Genomic DNA, 14,127 nt, shown 5'->3' on the forward strand with positions numbered 1-14,127 from the left:
ACTACCCATACTGCACTGGGTGGGGATGAGAGTGAGGGGTTAGCTAGCATCCTATGACGGTGCCACGTTGAAAGTCACTCGAGCTCTTCAGTAAGGCCATTCTACTGCCAATGTTTGTCTATGGAGATTGCATGGCGGTGTGCTCAATTGTATACACCTGTCAGCAACTGGTGTGGCTGAAATTGCCGAATCCACTCCTTTGAAGGGGTGTCCACACACTGCTGTATATATAGTGTATCCTGCTGTGTCTGTTTACACGGGCTTCCTGGGATAATCCTTTACACAGGTTCCTGGGATAATTAATCTGTCATTGTATTGTAGGTTTTAAAGTAGCTGGTTACTTCTGTCTTCAGCTGAATTCTCTGTGAAAAGCGCCACACCAGCGTTTACTCGTTGATTTGATTGCTTGACCAGCTGATTGATTGATTATCCCACCAATAAAAACTCACTGATCTCCCTCCCTCCCTCCCTCTCTCTCTCTTTAGGAACAAGGTGTGGTGGGAATGTCACGGCAGCCCGGTGCTGTCCCTCCCCCTCACCCTGCCGGGGGTGTGGCCTCGGGCGCGGGGCCCAATCAGGGCGCAGGGGCCCCTCCCGGTTACCTGGGCAACCAGCAGCAGGCGGCCATTATGAAACAGATGATGGTGATGGAGCAGGAGAAGAGAGTTCAGCTCCACATGATGGAACAACAGAAACAACAGCTACTGAGAGAACAGAGACAGCAGCAACAACAGATACTATTGGCTGAACAGGTGAGAGGAGGGAGGAGACAGAACAGAGACAGCAGCAACAACAGCTACTATTGGCTGAACAGGTGAGAGGAGGGAGGAGACAGAACAGAGACAGCAGCAACAACAGATACTATTGGCTGAACAGGTGAGAGGAGGGAGGAGACAGAACAGAGACAGCAGCAACAACAGATACTATTGGCTGAACAGGTGAGAGGAGGGAGGAGACAGAACAGAGACAGCAGCAACAACAGATACTATTGGCTGAACAGGTGAGAGGAGGGAGGAGACAGAACAGAGACAGCAGCAACAACAGCTACTATTGGCTGAACAGGTGAGAGAAGGGAGGAGACAGAACAGAGACAGCAGCAACAACAGATACTATTGGCTGAACAGGTGAGAGGAGGGAGGAGACAGAACAGAGACAGCAGCAACAACAGATACTATTGGCTGAACAGGTGAGAGGAGGGAGGAGACAGAACAGAGACAGCAGCTACTATTGGCTGAACAGGTGAGAGGAGGGAGGAGACAGAACAGAGACAGCAGCAACAACAGATACTATTGGCTGAACAGGTGAGAGGAGGGAGGAGGAGACAGAACAGAGACAGCAGCAACAACAGATACTATTGGCTGAACAGGTGAGAGGAGGGAGGAGACAGAACAGAGACAGCAGCAACAACAGATACTATTGGCTGAACAGGTGAGAGGAGGGGAGGAGACAGAACAGAGACAGCAGCAACAACAGATACTATTGGCTGAACAGGTGAGAGGAGGGAGGAGACAGAACAGAGACAGCAGCAACAACAGATACTATTGGCTGAACAGGTGAGAGGAGGGAGGAGACAGAACAGAGACAGCAGCAACAACAGATACTATTGGCTGAACAGGTGAGAGGAGGGAGGAGACAGAACAGAGACAGCAGCAACAACAGATACTATTGGCTGAACAGGTGAGAGGAGGGAGGAGACAGAACAGAGACAGCAGCAACAACAGATACTATTGGCTGAACAGGTGAGAGGAGGGAGGAGACAGAACAGAGACAGCAGCAACAACAGATACTATTGGCTGAACAGGTGAGAGGAGGGAGGAGACAGAACAGAGACAGCAGCAACAACAGATACTATTGGCTGAACAGGTGAGAGGAGGGAGGAGACAGAACAGAGACAGCAGCAACAACAGCTACTATTGGCTGAACAGGTGAGAGATGGGAGGAGACAGAACAGAGACAGCAGCAACAACAGATACTATTGGCTGAACAGGTGAGAGGAGGGAGGAGACAGAACAGAGACAGCAGCAACAACAGCTACTATTGGCTGAACAGGTGAGAGATGGGAGGAGACAGAACAGAGACAGCAGCAACAACAGATACTATTGGCTGAACAGGTGAGAGGAGGGAGGAGACAGAACAGAGACAGCAGCAACAACAGATACTATTGGCTGAACAGGTGAGAGGAGGGAGGAGACAGAACAGAGACAGCAGCAACAACAGATACTATTGGCTGAACAGGTGAGAGGAGGGAGGAGACAGAACAGAGACAGCAGCAACAACAGATACTATTGGCTGAACAGGTGAGAGGAGGGAGGAGACAGAACAGAGACAGCAGCAACAACAGATACTATTGGCTGAACAGGTGAGAGGAGGGAGGAGACAGAACAGAGACAGCAGCAACAACAGATACTATTGGCTGAACAGGTGAGAGGAGGGAGGAGACAGAACAGAGACAGCAGCAACAACAGATACTATTGGCTGAACAGGTGAGAGGAGGGAGGAGACAGAACAGAGACAGCAGCAACAACAGATACTATTGGCTGAACAGGTGAGAGGAGGAGGAGACAGAACAGAGACAGCAGCAACAACAGATACTATTTGGCTGAACAGGTGAGAGGAGGGAGGAGACAGAACAGAGACACAGCAACAACAGATACTATTGGCTGAACAGGGAGGGAGGAGACAGAACAGAGACAGCAGGATTGGGAGGGAGAGGGAGGGAGGAGAGACAGCAGCAACAACAGATACTATTATTGGCTGAACAGGGAGAGGAGGAGGCAGACAGAACATTGGCTGAACAGAGGGAGGGAGGGAGGGACAGAGACAGGAGGGAGGGAGGGGAGACAGAACAGATAGAGGAGGGAGGGAGGGACAGAACAGAGAGGAGGGAGGGAGGGACAGAACAGGAACAGGGAGAGGAGGGAGGGACAGAACAGAGAGGAGGGAGGGAGGGACAGAACAGAGAGGAGGGAGGGGGAGGGAGGAACAGAAGGAGGGAGGGAGGGACAGAACAGAGAGGAGGGAGGGAGGAGGGAACAGAGAGGGAGGGAGGGAGGAGGAAGAGGACAACAACAGATACTATTGGGAGGGAGAGGAGGGAGGGACAGAACAGAGCAGGGGAACAGGGAGGGAGGAGACAGAACAGAGACAGCAGACAGAACTGAGAGAGGAGAGGGGAGGAGGGAGGGACAGAACAGCAGGATTGGGAACAGAGAGGAGAGGAGGGAGGAGACAGAACAGAGACAGCAGCAACAACAGATACTATTGGCTGAACAGGTGAGAGGAGGGAGGAGACAGAACAGAGAGGAGGGAGGGAGACAGAACAGCAGCAACAACAGCTACTATTGGCTGAACAGAGAGGAGGGAAGGGACAGAACAGAGACAGAGCAACAACAGATACATTGAACAGCTGAACAGAGAGGAGGGAGGGGGGAGGGACAGAACAGAGACAGCAGCAACAACAGATACAGAACAGGGAGAGGAGGGGGAGGAGGGGGAGAACAGAACAGAGGAGGGAGGGGGGGAGGGACAGAACAGAGGAGAGGGAGGAGGGAGGAGGACAGAGGGAGGGAGGGAGGGACAGGAGGGACAGAACAGAGAGGAGGGAGGGAGGGAGGGACAGAACAGAGAGGAGGGAGGAGGGACAGAACAGAGGAGGGCAGAACAGAACAGAGGGACTAGGGAGGGACAGAACAGAGTGAGGAGGGAGGGGGAGGGACAGACAGAACAGAGAGGAGGGGAGGGGAGGACAGAACAGAGAGGAGGGAGGAGGGACAGAACAGAGGGAGGAGGGAGGGAGGGAGGGACAGAACAGAGAGAGGAGGGACAACAGAGGGAGGGAGGGAGGGACAGAACAGAGAGGAGGGAGGAAGGACAGAACAGAGAGGAGGGAGGAGGGACAGAACAGGGAGGGAGGGAGGGACAGAACAGAGAGGAGGAGGGAGGGACAGAACAGAGAGGGAGGGAGAGGGACAGAACAGAGAGGAGGAGGGAGGGAGAGGGACAGAACAGAGACTAGAGGACAGAACAGAGAGGAGGGAGGGACAGAACAGAGAGGGAGGGGAGGGAGGGAGGGACAGAACAGAGAGGATACTAGGAGGGGAGGGGGAACAGAGAGAGGAGGGAGGAGAGGAGGACAGGGAGGGAGAGAGGGAGGGAGGGAGGGACAGAACAGAGAGGAGGGACAGAACAGGGGAGGGAGGGAGAGGAGAACAGAGGGAGGGACAGAACAGAGAGAGAGGAGGAGGGACAGAACAGAGAGGAGGGAAGAGGGACACAACAGAGAGGAGGAGACAGAACAGAGAGGAGGGAGGGGAGAGAAGGGACAGAACAGTCTCTCTCCCCGTTTGTCAGTTTTGCAAATTAAACACCAAAGTATTCCTCTTGATCTGTCATTTACACAGGAGACAGAACACACCATCAGGACACAGGATACACTGAACAGGTGAGGGAGGGGAGGGAGGGAGGGACCACACAGACACAGCAACAACAGGGACATTGGCATCACACACAGATGAGGAGGGACACCATCACACACAGACCATCACACACACAACACATCACACACACACACCATCACCATCACACACACACCATCACACACACACCATCACACACACACACCATCACACACACACACCACAGAGAGGAGGGGACACACACACACCATCACAGACACACCATCACACACACACCATACAGGCTGACACACCAGGGAGGGAGGAGACAGAACAGACCATCACAGACACACAGTCACAACAGATACATCACAGACACACCCCATCACAGACACACAGTCACAGAACACAGACACACACCCATCACAGACACACACCATCACAGACACACAGTCACACAGGGATCACAGACACACACCATCACAGACACACACCATCACAGACACACCAGGGACACACAGTCACACACACACATTATAATCAGACAGAATCCAGTCAGAGAGGAGGGCTGCTTCAGGATTCCAGAACAGAGTGTGTCGTGTGCTGAGGGAGGGAGGGACACAACAGAGAGGAGAGTGTGTGGACACAACACCTGCTGTGATAATTTTGGGACTACTTTGAACAGAGAGGAGGGAGGTTAACTCCAGGTTAACCTGTTCACACAGACTCAGAGGTCAAAACACACACACACACACACACACACACACACACACTCCACACACTGACACACACACACACACACACACACACACACAGTCAGATTGTACATTCACACACACACCAACAACATACACCATCCAGGACAATCACACTGATGTTCTCACACTGACCTGCTGTGTTCTAAATGAACACACACAGTTACCATCACACACACACACATCACACAGACACACAGAACACACACCATCACACACACACACACCATCACAGACAGCACACATACACATACACCATTACTAACACACACACACCATCACACAGACACACTGACCATCACACACACACACCATCAGACACACACACTGATCACACACACACACCATCACACTACATACCACGCACTGACACACATATACACACCATCACACACACAGACCACACACACACAACAGACACACCATAGATATACACACCATCACACACACAGACCATCAGACAGACACACACCATCACACACACACACCATCACTGATTACTAACACTCACAGACACACACCATCACATTACACACCATCAGATACACACACCATCACAACACACAGACAGGGACACCATCACAGATCACACACACATCACAGTCACACAGACACACACCATCACAGTCACAGACACAGACCATCAGACAGTCACACTGATCACACACACACACACCATCACACAGACACACCATCACACACACAGACCATCACACACACACACACCACACACACAGAACACCATCACACAGACACACACCATCACACACACACACTGATCACACACACAGACCATCACACAGACACACACCATCACACAGACACACACACATCACAGGGACACACACCATCACTACAGGGACCACAGTCACAGTCACACTGATTCACACACACACCATCACACACACACACTGATCACACACTAACAGACACACCATCACAGGACACACACCAGAACACACAGACCATCACACACACACACTGATCACACACACAGACCATCAGATACACACACCCACACACACACAGACCATAGACACACACACCATCACACAGACACACCATCACAGACACACACCATCACACACACACACAGGACAGACACACAGACACACACCATCGGGGACACACACACCATAGACACAACACCATCACACACACACACCATAGACACACACACAGTCACCAGCACACAGATCACACACACATCTCACACACACACCATCACACACACACAAATCACACACACACTGTCATCACACACACCATCACACACACACAGACTCACATACATCACTGTCACTACACACCATCACAGTCACACACACACTACAGACACACACATCACACACACCATCACACACACCATCACAGACACACACACACCATCACACAGACACACACCATCACACACACACAGACATATCATATACACACTGATTACAACACTACACTATCACATATATACACTGATTACTAACACTACAGACTCAGATATATACACTGATTATTAACACTACAGACTACAGCATATATACACAGATTACTAACACTACAGACTATAGATATCATATACTGACACAGTAACACTATAGATCATATATACTGATCACTAACACACACTATAGATATATATACTGATTACAACACACACCATCACTGATTACACACTATAGATACCATCACAGACACACACCATCACAGACTATAGATATATATCACTGATTACACACACTATCACATATACACAGATCACTAACACACACACTATCACATATATATACCATTCTACACAGACATACATCATATACACATTACAGTCACACAGACACACCATCATACTGACACACACTACAGACTATAGATATATACTGATTACTAACAGACAGACTATAGATATATATACTGATTACTAACACACACACTATACATCATATACTGATTACTAACACACACTATAGATATATATACTGATTACTAACACTACAGACTACAGATATATATACTGATTACTAACACTATAGATATATATACTGATCACACTAACACTACAGACTATAGATATATATACTGATTACTAACACTATAGACTATAGATATATATACATTACTAACACTATAGATATATATATACTGATTACTAACACTACAGACTAGATATATACACTGATTACTAACACTACAGACTATAGATATACACACATTACACACACTATAGATATATATACTGATTACTAACACTATACACTACTAGATCACACACACACCTGATTACAACACTACCAGACTATAGATATACATACTGATTACTAACACTATAGACTATAGTTATATATACTGATTACTAACACTACAGACTATAGATATATATACTGATTACTAACACTACAGACTATAGATATATATACTGATTACTAACACTATAGACTATAGATATATATACTGATTACTAACACTACAGACTATAGACTATATATATACTGATTACTAACACTATAGATATAGATATAACACTACAGACTATTACTAACATTACTAACACTATAGATATATATACTGATTACTAACACTATAGACTATAGATATATATACTGATTACTAACACTATAGACTATAGATATATATACTGATTTACTAACACTACAGACTATAGATATATATACTGATTACTAACACTACAGACTATAGATATATATACTGATTACTAACACTACAGACTATAGATATATATACTGATTACTAACACTACAGACTATAGATATATATACTGATTACTAACACTATAGACTATAGATATATACTGATTACTAACACTATAGACTATAGATATATATACTGATTACTAACACTACAGACTATAGATATATATATACTGATTACTAACACGTATAGATATATATACTGATTACTAACACTATAGACTATAGATATATATACTGATTACTAACACTATAGATATATATACTGATTACTAACACTACAGACTATAGATATATATATATACTGATTACTAACACTACAGACTATAGATATATATACTGATTACTAACACTATAGACTATAGATATATATACTGATTACTAACACTACAGACTATAGATATATATACTGATTACTAACACTACAGACTATAGATATATATACTGATTACTAACACTATAGACTATAGATATATATACTGATTATTAACTATAGATATATATACACACTATAGATATATATACTGATTACTAACACTACAGTATAGATATATATACTGATTACTAACACACTATAGAATATAGATATATATACTGATTACAACACTATAGATATATACTGATTACTAACACTAACACTATAGATATATATACTGATTACTAACACTATAGATATATATACTGATTACTAACACTATAGATATATATACTGATATACTGACTTAGATATATATACTGATTACAACTATAGATATATATACTGATTACTAACACTACAGACTATAGATATATATACTGATTACTAACACTCAGATATATATACTGATTACTAACACTATAGACTATAGATATATATACTGATTACTAACACTACAGACTATAGATATATATACTGATTACTAACACTATAGACTATAGATATATATACTGATTATTAACACTACAGACTAGATATATATACTGATTACTAACACTATAGACTATAGATATATATACTGATTACTAACACTATAGACTATAGATATATATACTGATTACTAACACTATACTGACTATAGATATATATACTGATTACTAACACTACAGACTATAGATATATATACTGATTACTAACACTATAGACTATAGACTATAGATATATATACTGATTACTAACACTATAGACTATAGATATATATACTGATTACTAACACTACAGACTATAGATATATATACTGATTATTAACACTATAGATATATATACTGATTACTAACACTATAGAATATAGATATATATACTGATTATAACACTATAGATTATACTGATTACTAACACTATAGTTATATATACTGAATATAACACTACAGACTATAGATATATATACTGATTACTAACACTATAGATATATATACTGATTACTAACACTACAGACTATAGATATATATACTGATTACTAACACTACAGACTATAGATATATATACTGATTACTAACACTATAGACTATAGATATATATACTGATTATTAACACTACAGACTATAGATATATATACTGATTACTAACACTATAGACTATAGATATATATACTGATTACTAACACTATAGACTATAGATATATATACTGATTACTAACACTAGACTATAGATATATATACTGATTACTAACACTATAGATTACTAACACTATATATATATACTGATTACTAACACTACAGACTATAGATATATATACTGATTACTAACACTATAGATATATATACTGATTACTAACACTATAGATATATATACTGATTACTAACACTACAGACTATAGATATATATACTGATTACTAACACTACAGACTATAGATATATATACTGATTACTAACACACTATAGATATATATACTGATTACTAACACTACAGATATATATACTGATTACTAACACTACAGACTATAGATATATATACTGATTACTAACACTATAGACTATAGATATATATACTGATTACTAACACTACAGACTATAGATATATATACTGATTACTAACACTATAGACTATAGATATATATACTGATTACTAACACTACAGACTATAGATATATATACTGATTACTAACACTATAGACTATAGATATATATACTGATTACTAACTGATTACAGACTATAGATATATATATATACTGATTACTAACACTATAGATATATATACTGATTACTAACACTATAGAATATAGATATATATACTGATTACTAACACTACAGACTATAGATATATATACTGATTACTAACACTATAGTTATATATACTGATTACTAACACTACAGACTATAGATATATATACTGATTACTAACACTACAGACTATAGATATATATACTGATTACTAACACTATAGATATATATACTGATTACTAACACTACAGACTATAGATATATATAGACTATAGATATATATACTGATTACTAACACTACAGACTATAGATATATATACTGATTACTAACACTATAGACTATAGATATATATACTGATTACTAACACTACAGACTATAGATATATATACTGATTACTAACACTATAGACTATAGATATATATACTGATTACTAACACTACAGACTATAGATATATATACTGATTACTAACACTACAGACTATAGATATATATACTGATTACTAACACTATAGATATATATACTGATTACTAACACTACAGACTATAGATATATAGATATATACTGATTACTAACACTACAGACTATAGATATATATACTGATTACTAATAGACTATAGATATATATACTGATTACTAACACATATATATACTGATTACTAACACTACAGACTATAGATATATATACTGATTACTAACACTATAGACTATATATATACTGATTACTAACACTATAGACTATAGATATATATACTGATTACTAACACTACAGACTATAGATATATATACTGATTACTAAACTATAGACTATAGATATATATACTGATTACTAACACTACAGACTATAGATATATATACTGATTACTAACACTATAGATATATATACTGATTACTAACACTATAGATATATATACTGATTACTAACACTACAGAATATAGATATATATACTGATTACTAACACTATAGACTATAGATATATTATACACTAGATTACTAACACTACAGACTATAGATATATATACTGATTACTAACACTATAGACTATAGATATATATACTGATTACTAACACTACAGACTATAGATATATATACTGATTACTAACACTATAGACTATAGATATATATACTGATTACTAACACTACAGACTATAGATATATACTGATTACTAACACTACAGACTATAGATATATATACTGATTACTAACACTATAGACTATAGATATATATACTGATTACTAACACTACAGACTATAGATATATATACTGATTACTAACACTATAGTTATATATACTAGATTACTATACTGATTAACAGACTATAGATATATATACTGATTACTAACACTATAGACTATAGATATATATACTGATTAGATATATATACTGATTACTAACACTATATAGATATATATACTGATTACTAACACTACAGACTATAGATATATATACTGATTACTAACACTATAGTTATATATACTGATTACTAACACTATAGATATATATACTGATTACTAACACTACAGAATATAGATATATATACTGATTACTAACACTACAGACTATAGATATATATACTGATTACTAACACTATAGTTATATATACTGATTACTAACACTACAGACTATAGATATATATACTGATTACTAACACTACAGACTATAGATATATATACTGATTACTAACACTACAGACTATAGATATATATACTGATTACTAACACTACAGACTATAGATATATATACTGATTACTAACACTATAGATATATATACTGATTACTAACACTACAGACTATAGATATATATATACTGATTACTAACACTATAGATATATATACTGATTACTAACACTACAGACTATAGATATATATACTGATTACTATAGATATATATAACACTATAGATATATATACTGATTACTAACACTACAGACTATAGATATATATACTGATTACTAACACTACAGACTATATATATATATATACTGATTACTAACACTATAGATATATATACTGATTACTAACACTACAGACTATAGATATATATACTGATTACTAACACTATAGATATATATACTGATTACTAACACTATAGATATATATACTGATTACACACTATAGATATATATACTGATTACTAACAGACTATAGATATATATACTGATTACTAACTAACATATACTGTTCTAAATTGACTGACATTAATCACACTCAGACTATAGATATATAACAGGTTGGTACAGTTGGTTTGTCAACAAACAGACATCAACATTTGATGATTAAAACTGTTAATGTGAAAGTACAGGCATATTGTACTGCTGATTTTATGATTCGTCCACAGACTATAGTCCCCGGTGACTGTGTTGACTATATATACGGTACTTCTTAGCTGAATTGGTCTTTACTTGACCTTTCCAGTGGAACACGGGAAATGATGTCACTAACCACAGGAAGTATCAAGGTAATATATTATGATACTAACCTTCCACAGGTCAACCAGTATAGCTCCAAGGTAATATATTATATACCCTAACCCACAGGTCAACCAGTGAAATCAGTAATATATTATATACCCTACCCACAGGTCAACCAGTATCAAGGTAATATATTATATACCCCCCCAGAAACCCACATGGTCAACCAGTATGTCAAGGTAATATATTATAGCATCTCCCCCTACCCACAGGTCAACCAGTATCAAGGTAATATATTATATACCCTACCCACAGGTCAACCAGTATCAAGGTAATATATTATATACCCTACCCACAGGTCAACCAGTATCAAGGTAATATATTATATACCCCCTACCCACAGGTCAACCAGTATCAGGTAATATATTATATACCCACCCACAGTCAACCAGTATCAAGGTAATATATTATATACCCCTACCCACAGGTCAACCAGTATCAAGGTAATATATTATATACCCTACCCACAGGTCAACCAGTATCAAGGTAATATATTATATACCCTACCCACAGGTCAACCAGTATCAAGGTAATATATTATATACCCCCCTACCCACAGGTCAACCAGTATCAAGGTAATATATTATATACCCCCTACCCACAGGTCAACCAGTATCAAGGTAATATATTATATACCCCCCTACCCACAGGTCAACCAGTATCAAGGTAATATATTATATACCCCCTACCCACAGGTCAACCAGTATCAAGGTAATATATTATATACCCCCCTACCCACAGGTCAACCAGTATCAAGGTAATATATTATATACCCCCCTACCCACAGGTCAACCAGTATCAAGGTAATATATTATATACCCCCCTACCCACAGGTCAACCAGTATCAAGGTAATATATTATATACCCCCTACCCACAGGTCAACCAGTATCAAGGTAATATATTATATACCCCCCTACCCACAGGTCAACCAGTATCAAGGTAATATATTATATACCCCCCTACCCACAGGTCAACCAGTATCAAGGTAATATATTATATACCCCTACCCACAGGTCAACCAGTATCAAGGTAATATATTATATACCCCCCTACCCACAGGTCAACCAGTATCAAGGTAATATATTATATACCCCCCTACCCACAGGTCAACCAGTATCAAGGTAATATATTATATACCCCCTACCCACAGGTCAACCAGTATCAAGGTAATATATTATATACCCCCCTACCCACAGGTCAACCAGTATCAAGGTAATATATTATATACCCCCCTACCCACAGGTCAACCAGTATCAAGGTAATATATTATATACCCTACCCACAGGTCAACCAGTATCAAGGTAATATATTATATACCCCCCTACCCACAGGTCAACCAGTATCAAGGTAATATATTATATACCCCCTACCCACAGGTCAACCAGTATCAAGGTAATATATTATATACCCCCTACCCACAGGTCAACCAGTATCAAGGTAATATATTATATACCCCCCTACCCACAGGTCAACCAGTATCAAGGTAATATATTATATACCCCTACCCACAGGTCAACCAGTATCAAGGTAATATATTATATACCCCCCTACCCACAGGTCAACCAGTATCAAGGTAATATATTATATACCCCCTACCCACAGGTCAACCAGTATCAAGGTAATATATTATATACCCCTACCCACAGGTCAACCAGTATCAAGGTAATA

At 39.4% G+C, this 14,127-nt stretch overlaps 2 long non-coding RNA genes across 10 annotated transcripts; both read left to right on the top strand.

The window, feature by feature from the left end:
* The first annotated feature begins 489 nt into the window (after positions 1 to 489).
* LOC127918114 (uncharacterized) lies at positions 490 to 2,538 on the top strand. 9 transcript variants are annotated; one of them, XR_008098874.1, is made up of 4 exons: positions 490 to 1,000; positions 1,125 to 1,186; positions 1,492 to 1,925; positions 2,112 to 2,538. It is a non-coding gene; the product is annotated as an uncharacterized LOC127918114 (long non-coding RNA). The 9 variants fall into 9 exon arrangements; XR_008098868.1 differs by lacking the exon at positions 490 to 1,000 and adding an exon at positions 1,367 to 1,428 and having other exon boundaries at positions 1,072 to 1,186; XR_008098865.1 differs by lacking the exon at positions 1,125 to 1,186 and having other exon boundaries at positions 490 to 1,062.
* A 10,127-nt stretch (positions 2,539 to 12,665) lies between these two features.
* Positions 12,666 to 13,776, top strand: LOC127918115 (uncharacterized). The gene is made up of 3 exons (XR_008098875.1): positions 12,666 to 12,756; positions 12,886 to 12,971; positions 13,702 to 13,776. It is a non-coding gene; the product is annotated as an uncharacterized LOC127918115 (long non-coding RNA).
* The last annotated feature ends 351 nt before the right edge of the window (positions 13,777 to 14,127 follow it).

This window comes from Oncorhynchus keta, unplaced genomic scaffold, assembly GCF_023373465.1.
Source record: "Oncorhynchus keta strain PuntledgeMale-10-30-2019 unplaced genomic scaffold, Oket_V2 Un_contig_1320_pilon_pilon, whole genome shotgun sequence".
Lineage (NCBI taxonomy): Eukaryota > Metazoa > Chordata > Actinopteri > Salmoniformes > Salmonidae > Oncorhynchus > Oncorhynchus keta.